This window comes from Theobroma cacao, chromosome 2 (assembly GCF_053813885.1).
Source record: "Theobroma cacao isolate CCN51 chromosome 2, ASM5381388v1, whole genome shotgun sequence".
Taxonomy (NCBI): Eukaryota; Viridiplantae; Streptophyta; class Magnoliopsida; order Malvales; family Malvaceae; genus Theobroma; species Theobroma cacao.
In genome coordinates this window covers 45,073,638-45,083,365 of record NC_142640.1, presented here as the reverse complement: position 1 = coordinate 45,083,365, position 9,728 = coordinate 45,073,638, and the positions used below count along the sequence as shown (strand labels likewise).

The window sequence follows — 9,728 nt, the reverse complement described above, 5'->3', positions numbered from 1 at the left end:
ACTCTACAAGATATTGAATATCATAAGTAGTAACATGATGCACACAAGCTAGCTAAATGCTATATATTGGCCTCTATGAACAGTATATTGCAAAAGTAACACGAAGGCAAGGGTAATGTTGCTGACATAATGTTGCACCTACATGAGATGTTTAGTACGAAAACTAGATCTGCTAAGGTGAAAGCAATCAATGCTTTTAAGGACCTTAAATAGAAACCTGGAGAGCCAGTTAGAGATTACATGCTGAAAAGTGATCTCTTGTCTCCATGAGGTAGAACTAAATGGTGCTAAGATAGATGCCAAAACGCAAATATCAATGATCGTTCGTAGCTTGAATTCATTATTTTCACAGTTTAAATTAGATTATGAACTGCACACTAGGGATTACACCCTAAGTAGGCTAATGAATGATCTTCAAAATGTGGAGGAGGTTCTTGATTTGAAAAAAAAAACCTGAAACACATGCAATTTCCACTTCTAAGCCCAAACCCAAGGGTAAAAAGAAGATAGTTGGAAATAAAAAGATTTCTAAGGGCTCAGTGGGAGCAAAGAAAAAGCCCATAAAGAAAAAGACTACTTTAAAAGACAACACCAAAGGAAAATGTTTCCATTGTGATGTGAAAGGACATTGGAAGTGAAATTGCAAGGTTTACCTTGAGGAAATCCAAAAGAATAAACAAGGTATGGGTTTTCTAAATATGTTAGAAGCCTGTTTAGTGATTGATTCTACAAATACTTGGATAGTAGATTTTGAAGCCACTAACCATGTTTTCAATTCTTTACAAGGGTTTCAACGAAGGAGAAAACTGAGTAAAAGGCAGTTTTGGATGAGGATGGCAAATGGCACCTTCGTTTCATCATTAGCAGTGGGAGCCATTATTCTTCAATTTTCTTATGGTCGTAGCTTAGTTTTGGAAAATGTTTATTACATTTCAGAGACTTATAGAAATTTGATTTTTGTCTTTTGTCTAATAAAGTCTAGATATTTAGTTTATTTTAGTGAGACACTCACTATTTATTTGAATAAAGATTTTAATTGTTCTGGAATTGTAAGATATAATCTTTATTTCCTTGAGCCTACGACTTATTCCACAAATGCTATAGAAGCAATACAATTTGAAATTGAAAGAGTCAAAGAATCTAGTATAAATCAAAATTATCTTTGACATCTACGTTTAGGTCATATAAATCAAAATAGACTCAATAAGCTTATAAAGGATGGTACTCTACTAGACATGGTTGAGTGTCCTTTGCCAGTATGTGAGTTTTGAATTGAAGCTAAAATGACTAAAGGGCCTTTCAAGGCGAAAGGTAACAGAATGTCAAAAGTTCTACACTTGGTGCACACAGATGTGTGTGGGTCAATGAATGTAGAAGCTAGAGGAGGTTATAAATATTTCATAACTTTTATTGATGATTACTCGAGACATGGCTTTGTGTATTTAATGCACAAAAAAAGTGAATTCTTTGAAAAGTTCAAAGAATTCAAAGTCTAAGTTGAAAAGCAACTAGGTAAGCCATTGAAACAACTTCGATCAAATCGGGGAGGTAAGTATTTATTAGATGAATTTCAGCAATATCTCACTGAGAATGGGATAATTTTCAATTTGTCAGTGCCAAGAACACCTCAACATAATGGTGTAGCTGAAAGAAGAAATATGACTCTTTTAGAAATGGTTAGGTCAATGATGTCCTATGCTAACCTTCTAATCTCATTTTGGGGATATTGTATGCAAACTGCTCAATACTTGCTTAATTTTGCTCCATCTAAGGCTGTGCCTAAGATACCAAGGGAGTTGTAGACAGGGTGTAAATCATCTCTACGTCATTTACGAACTTGGGGGTGTCCTACACATGTTTTAAAGCTTGAGTCCACAAAGATGGAGCCAAAGACTAAGGTGTGCTTGTTTGTAGGATATCCGAAGGGAACAAGAGGTTATTACTTCTATAGTCCTCAAGATAAGAAAGTTTTCATTAGCACAAATGCCATTTTCTTAAAGGAAAAGTTTGTGAGAAATAACAAACCTAGAAGTGACATTGTCTTAGAAGAATTGTTTGATTCTTCAGATTTAAGAGTTAATTCTGAAGATGTCATAACACAGTATGATTCAATGGTTGAAACAAAAACACAACTTGAGCATCAAATCATACAGTTTCCAACAAAATGTTGACGAACCCTGTGTCTATAAAAGAATATAGGATAAAAGGGTTGTTTTTCTAGTCTTTTATGTTGATGACATTCTACTCATTGGGAATGACATAGGAATGTTATCAATAGTTAAAGGTTGGTTGAACCAACAATTCAATATGAAGGATTTGGAAGGAGCTAGCTATGTTTTAGGGATCAAACTTATAAGGGATCGTAAGAACAAGCAGATAACATTACCTCAAGCATCCTACATAAACAAGATTTTGGCCAAGTTTGCTATGCAAGATTCCAAGAAAGGTTTTATGCCCTTTAGACATGGAATCAAACTTTCTAAGGAAATGTCACCTAAAACTCCAGAAGAAGTTGAAAACATGAGATGGATTCCATATGCATCTGTCGTTGGAAGTCTCATGTATGCTATGCTATGCACTAAGCCAGATATTTGCTATGCAATTGGATTGGTTAGCAGATTTCAGTCAAACCCAAGCATGGAGCACTAGATTGCAGTCAAGTGCATTTTTAAATATCTTCGTAGAACGAAGAATTACATGCTTGTATATTTTGGAAGTGACCTTGTAGTAACAGAGTACAATAATTTAGATTTTCAGTCTGATGTTGATTCTAGAAAATCAACATCAGGATCTGTTTTCACCATTGGAGGAGGAGCCATGGTTTAGAGGAGTGTAAAGCAATCCTGTATTGCAGACTCTACTATGGAGGCAGAGTATGTTGCTACTTGTGAAGTAGGAAAGGAAGCTGTATGGCTTCGTAAGTTCCTTATGGACCTTGAAGTAATTCTAGATGTGGACAAACCTATTACACTTTATTGTGATAACAGTGGAACAATGGGTAACTCAAAAAAACTGCGGAATCATAAAGCAAGAAAACATATTGAAAGGAAGTATCATCTCATTCAAGAGATCATTCGACGTGGAGAAGTACTTGGGAAGAAAATTCCAACAGAGCAAAACCTCGTCGATCCATTCACAAAGACTCTAACATAAAAGAGTTTCGATGGTCACTTAGAAGGTGAAATGAGGGATATGTCATACATGCTTTAGGGCATGCGGGAGATTTTTAGGAAATTTGAGAATATGGTGCCTTGGAAAGGAAGCATATTCTCATGCTTAAATTCATTAAATTTATTTGCAATGAAAATACATTTTGATAATAAGACGAAGAGTTTGTTTTAGTAAGCATTTATTATCCAATTATTAATGTACCAAGATTCTATTGAGATATTAAAATACATTTGTATGAAGAGTCATACATAGGAGACATGTATTTTAATTGAATCTAAAAATTGTTCACAGTCATATAATAAAACTGATCACTTTATTGTGTTAAAGGTGTAGTGTCCAGATTACTTCTAACAAAATGAATGCGATTCATTTCAAGGGGATGATGAGTCTCAAATCATCGAAATGGTTGACTTCGAGTAATGACACTATAACATGAACTTGAATCATTTGAAAATCAAATTTAAGTGTTACCGTTACCTAAATCTTGATCTCACACTTATACATTTGCTTATAGTATAACCGAAATCTTGATCGATAGTGGACTCGTGTCTAATATCCTTATAATCTTTGATTTATCATAAGCATGATCATCATAAAGCGTTGATCTAGACTCCGTATTTTGGGATTATAATCGAGATGAACATCTGAGAACATATATCCAGATAATGGAGTTCATAGCATTAACATTACTTCTAGTGATTTCAAGAAGATTGGTGATTAATTTGGGCTCAGTGGATTGATGAATTAGCTACTCATCACATCTGGATACTCAAAAGATTAGATATAGAGTATTGAATCATTAATTGGATGAAATTTGATATTAGTGGATAAAATTGACATAAAGGGTAAAACAGTAATTTCACCTTTTGTCATTTGATGGTTATAAGGGTTCACAATAAAAGGTTTGCAAATGGACAACTAATAATCAATATCAAATATTGAATTGTTTCTTGTAATTATAGTTAATCCAAGAGTGCAACCATGAATCTATGGTGGAGTGATTTCATGTTTAATAAGCTTGAATTATTTTTAATGAGATTAAGAATAATTTTAAGTTTATTGGAGCTTGGAATATCTATGTCCAAATGATTCCCCACTTAGCTTCATAGAATTCAACTTGTTTAAGTTGGAATGCATGCTTTAAGTTTATTAATTAAATTATGTACAAAAATTGGCAGCTTTAACAAGTTTGTCTTAATTTAGATAAGAAAACATGTTTGATCTTAATTTAGACAAAAAAATATGTTTGTCTTAATTTAAGACAAGAAAAATATTTTTTGTCTTAATCTAGACAAGAATACATATTTGTCTCAAATTTAGACAAGATAATATATTTTTTGCCTTAATTACGGACAAGAGTTGTCTTAAATTAAGAGCATTTTAGGATGATTCTTGCAAAATGAATCTAGACATCCATGTTAATAAAAGGAGACCCCACATTTGACTATTACTCTTTTATTTATTATTAATTCTTTTTAAATAAAGATTGATAATAAAAAATAAGAGTTATTATTCAATAAGGAGTTTTATTTTATCAAGAACTCTAAATGATAATTAAAGAATTCAATTATTTATTCTTTAATTTTTATTTTGATAATTATGGAGTATGTTTGATGCTTCCATAACTCTAAATGGATGGTCAAGATTGATTCAAAGCTATAATTAAACCTTTGAAGTAAGAGTTTTAATAAAAAAAGAAGAGATTGGAAAAAAAAATAAGAGAACGTACTTTTTTTTGAAAAAAGTTTTAGCCGTCACTTCTCTTCATCTCCTCCAAGCTTTTTCAAAGAAAAGAGGAAAAAAAAATCAATTGCCATTTTATAGTCTTACATTCCACACCTTATCCACTCAAGGTTCCAGTTGAAAGTATTCTTAAAGAATAAATGGTAAACTTGTTTGGTCGAGAAATCGTTCATTGGTGTGGTAGAATCCGAAAATAAAAATCTCAAAATAAAAGGTATAGTTTTTCTTACATAATAGATTCTTATTTTTTTTGGTGTGATAATGTTACTTGTAATAATAATAATGTGTGTTTCCGCTTGTGTAATTGAATTGTTTGCTTCCTTTATAAAATAAATTTTTGAAATCCATGCTTTACACAATCACATTAATTCACTAAGATCTTACTCTAACACTTTTACACTCACCTCCTTCCATCATACCCTGTTTCTCCACTTTGCCTTAATGTATATAGAAGAACTTAGACCAAGATTGAGAGTCTGAAAGTAGATATCTTTGCACAACAATGTCACTTCCAGATTACGAACAAGCCTCTATTAAGGTTGGTAATCTTAAAATAGGAAACCAAATATGATCAATGACCAGAGAATATAAGTTATATTACCTAGCACAAGGGAAGCTCCAATCCAACCAGTGTCACTCCACCTTTCACCAAGGAGAAACCATGTAAAACTAGCACCCCAAACAGGCTCCAAGCCATAAGTTATTGTTGTTTCTGTGGCTGATACATCATGCACAATAGCTATCTACATGAATATCCCAGTGAGATATTTATTTCTTGACATAATTTTATGAGGTGTACCAAGCTCACTAAATCTATATGAATGTTTTGAGTAATTGAATGGAGAAACTTTTAAGAGAAAACCATATAAGCATTTAGTCAATGAACCGGAAAGAATGAAGGGTGTAGTTATTTAAAAAGTGTAGAGTTGAACATAGATGGACTCATCAAACTTATATGGTAACTCCAACAACAACAAACATAAAACTTATAGGTGCTTTATCATGTGTAATTATGATACATTGGCAGGAATATGAATCAGGACCAAGGCAAAAAAAATTTAAGTTGTAGAAATTTGATAGAACACAATGCTTATTAATCAACAAATACAACAGTAGACGGTAGGATGATGTTGCATAGGAAGGTTTAAATATTTAACGATAAGGTTCCACAGAGTGCAGTTGTAGAAACATAATAGGCATTTAGAAATGGTGGCTCTTCTGTCAAAGTGCTAAAAGCTAAGAGAATTACCTCCACCCATAAGAACAACCCAGTCGAGAATATGCTTGTATAAAGTGCAGGTATCCATGGAAATGTGAACATCCAATCCCAAAACACTGCCTAAGACCGAGATGATGGGTTGAACTCCCAACTTCCATCAAGCCAGCCTCCAAGAAAATACCATAGAGTTGACAAAAAAGCAACAATGCATACCTAAATGGACCTTCAAAATTTTCAAACCATGGACAAAGAAGAACAAATTGCATCATTTAAAATTTTTAACAGATGTAAAATTAAAATTCAAACCTCATATCCAATAAGGGGTAAGAAGTTCTCTTATTAGTGCTTCTTGAAATATGCTCAATTCGTAGCATATGGAGACCAAAAAATACTGCACTTAAGAAGTTCAACAAATCTCCAACCTATAACAATATTGTGTTAACATTTAACAAAACAAATCAGGTAGATCCAACAACCATATAGTGTGATATACACAATGGAGAAACAAATACTTGAAATAGCACTTACACATGGAGGCGAGCCACTGGATTCCAACATTTCAACTCCTAAGACAAACACGAAGGCACCAAACCAGGTAAGCGCAGGAACTATAGCTCTTAACATACCATCAAGCAAGGGAACCACAATTACCTAATAAATTCACCCAAATATTCCAAAATTGTACCTTTAGGTACTCCAATAGAGCAAGCTATTTTCCTATTATTTTATCTATACTTGAAGTTTATGGCTGGATGGGAGTAAAAAAAGTCTGCCAGTGGTAAACTTTTTTTTTTTTGCTCAAGTTTATTAGGATCCATTGTTAATGCATGCATAAAAGTATTGTCATTTTTAATCTTGCAAATGATGTGTTGTTCATATTTTAGGAGGAAGAAAGTAGGAGGTGAAGGAGACTGGTTTGGGTCTCTCTTTTACTAAGGATGAGAATTTCAGGGAATGGTACTCTGAGGTATATTTTGTTGCAATGGTACAATTGCTTTGTCTTTGTTATACTACTTTATCGAGATCTTAGTATCTTATGATTATATCATACATTTTGGCTTTTGTAGGTTGCTGTCGATGGTGAAATGATTGCGTATAATGACATTTCTAGCTATTATATTTCGAGGCGATGGGCAATTTCAATTGGGAGATTAAGTCATATAATATTTATACTCATTGCAGTTTCATTAGTAAATAGCAAGTGTTAATTAATTACGAGGGAAAAAAGGGTCATGAATGCCATTTTTTTATTTTTTTTTCTTTCCCTTTCCTTTAACTTATCTATGATGTTAAATTGCAAACATTCTTTGATGTGGAAATCAAGAAAATGAAAGTTAAGAACTACGATTTCCTTCTCTTTGTATCTCTAAGTGTTTTGCAAAAAGAGAAAGATCACATTGAGGGTTTTGCTCCAAAGATGAGAACTATGTTTTGGGCATAATTGGCCTTGTGGAATGTGCTTCAGCTTGGAATTGTTAATTTATTTTTTTACAAAATTTCTTAAAGCCGTTTGAATCTCATTTTGTCCTTAAAGGAAAAATACTATTCACCAGTAAGCTTTAATTTATAGAGTTTTTTTTAAATGTGCTCTACGCATAACGTGTTTTTAATAATAGGCCTCCCTATAATTTTAACTATTTTTAGCCAAGAAAATTAAAATTTGGACAAAATTACCCTTAATGAATTCGACCCATTTATTTGGCTTCACGTCTCAACTCGAAATCTATTAACGGGTCCAGTATGTTTAGGTCTACGCCTCAAACTGATTCATATTTTTTGAGCTTTCCTTACCAAACTATTCATATCAAGAGTATTCCTTACCAGAAAGAAAAACGTTTAAGCATTTTGAGCATTTTGGAGTAGTTTTTGATACATTAAGAAAACTTGTGAGCGTTTTGAGCATTTTTAAGCATTTTAGAGTGATTTTTGGTATATGAAGAAAAACTTTTGAACATTTTGAGCATTCATATTCATTAATTATGTTGTTAAATGGAATATGGTGTATCGTTTGAAGTTGTTGATCTTGTTAAATGGAATTCAGTAGTTTTGGTGATTTTTGAGAATTACATGATTAGTTTTTAGGCATTGTGTGACTGACTTTGGACATTTCGTGACAAACTTTGGTCATTGCGTGACTAGTTTTTGATAAGGCATTGCGTGACTAGTTTCTGATAAGGCATTGCGCGACTAGTTGATAGGCATTGCGTGACTGACTTTAGGCATTGCATGACTTGTTTCTGATAAGGCATTGCGTGACTAGTTGATAGGTATTGCATGACTAACTTTGGGCATTGCGTGTCTAGTTTTTGATAAGGCATTGTGTGACTAGTTTCTGATTAAGCTTTGTGTGACTAGTTGATAGGCATTACGTGACTTGTTATTAAGGCATTGTGTGACTAGTTAGTAAAGCATTGTGTGACTTAGGCATTACTTAAAAATCAATCACGCAATGCCTAAAAACTAGTCATGCAATGCCTAAAACCAATCACGTAATGCCTAAAAATCAGTCACGTAGTGATTAAGTCATGAAATGCCTAAAACCAGACTCGCAATACTTAAAAACTAATCTAATCAATTTCAATTCCTTAACTTTGGGATTCTATGAATAAACTAATAAACTCAAGAACCTAAAACACGTACTTTTTTTTCTAAGCCATGAAATTGTACATTTCATAAAAGATAGGTTACAAAACTCCATAACCCTCCAAAGCAAGACAAAATAAATCCTTATCGGGAAGGCCTTGCTCATTCCCCTTATGCAAAAACAAAATATACTCCCTTTACAAAATATTTCTTGAACAATTTCAATTCAAAATCCCATAAAAAAAAAATCAAAATCCCCAGCAAACATGCTTAACAATCATCCCAATCCCAAACACAACAAAACCGTGAACTACTATAAAACCCATCAAACATACTTCAGTTATTTCTTTTCCCTAAGTTCATCATCTTAACCAATCTGATCCAACTCATCAACACAGGCATCTCCATCGCAACACACGTTTCGAAACAAGTCATCACCAAAAAGCATCCAATTTCCAAATTCATCATGCTGCCTACAATCACCATAGAAGAGTAAAATTGTTGTTCATCATCCTTGAGAACCCTAAGATCCACTATCTAAAAAAATAAAACAAAATAAGAAAGAACTTGATGTCATCTCCGAATGGTGAGATAGACATTATTTGACCAGAGAGAAAAATCGAGATTTAATTTTAAAATTTTTGTTTGGATGGCGGGGTAGAGAAAACTGAAACCATTTTAACTTGTTTGAAATTGTTTAAAGGGTATTGTTGTCAAATCATGCCAAAAATTGACTAAAAATATTTAAAATTATAAAAAAATGATATTTTTGAATTGAGCTTATGAGGAAGGTTATTTCTCATAATTTTTTCTAATTTATATCATTCTTTGGTCTCAGAGGTTTTTCACTAAGAAAGAGTTGCAAAATTTTACTGAAACAAGCTCTGAGTTTTGTAAGTTCATCAAAAAAAAAAAAAAAGAAAAAGACAGTTTGTGTTTGGAAGGATTAGCATTATTTAGGGTACATGTAAAAAAAGTTAGATTTATGTCAAAGTTGAAAATGTTGTAAACT

The 9,728-nt window shown here is 32.7% G+C and overlaps 1 pseudogene; it reads right to left on the bottom strand.

The window, feature by feature from the left end:
• Positions 1-5,286: 5,286 nt before the first annotated feature.
• On the bottom strand, positions 5,287-6,787 carry LOC148764325 (uncharacterized; annotated as a pseudogene).
• Between the last annotated feature and the right edge of the window lie 2,941 nt (positions 6,788-9,728).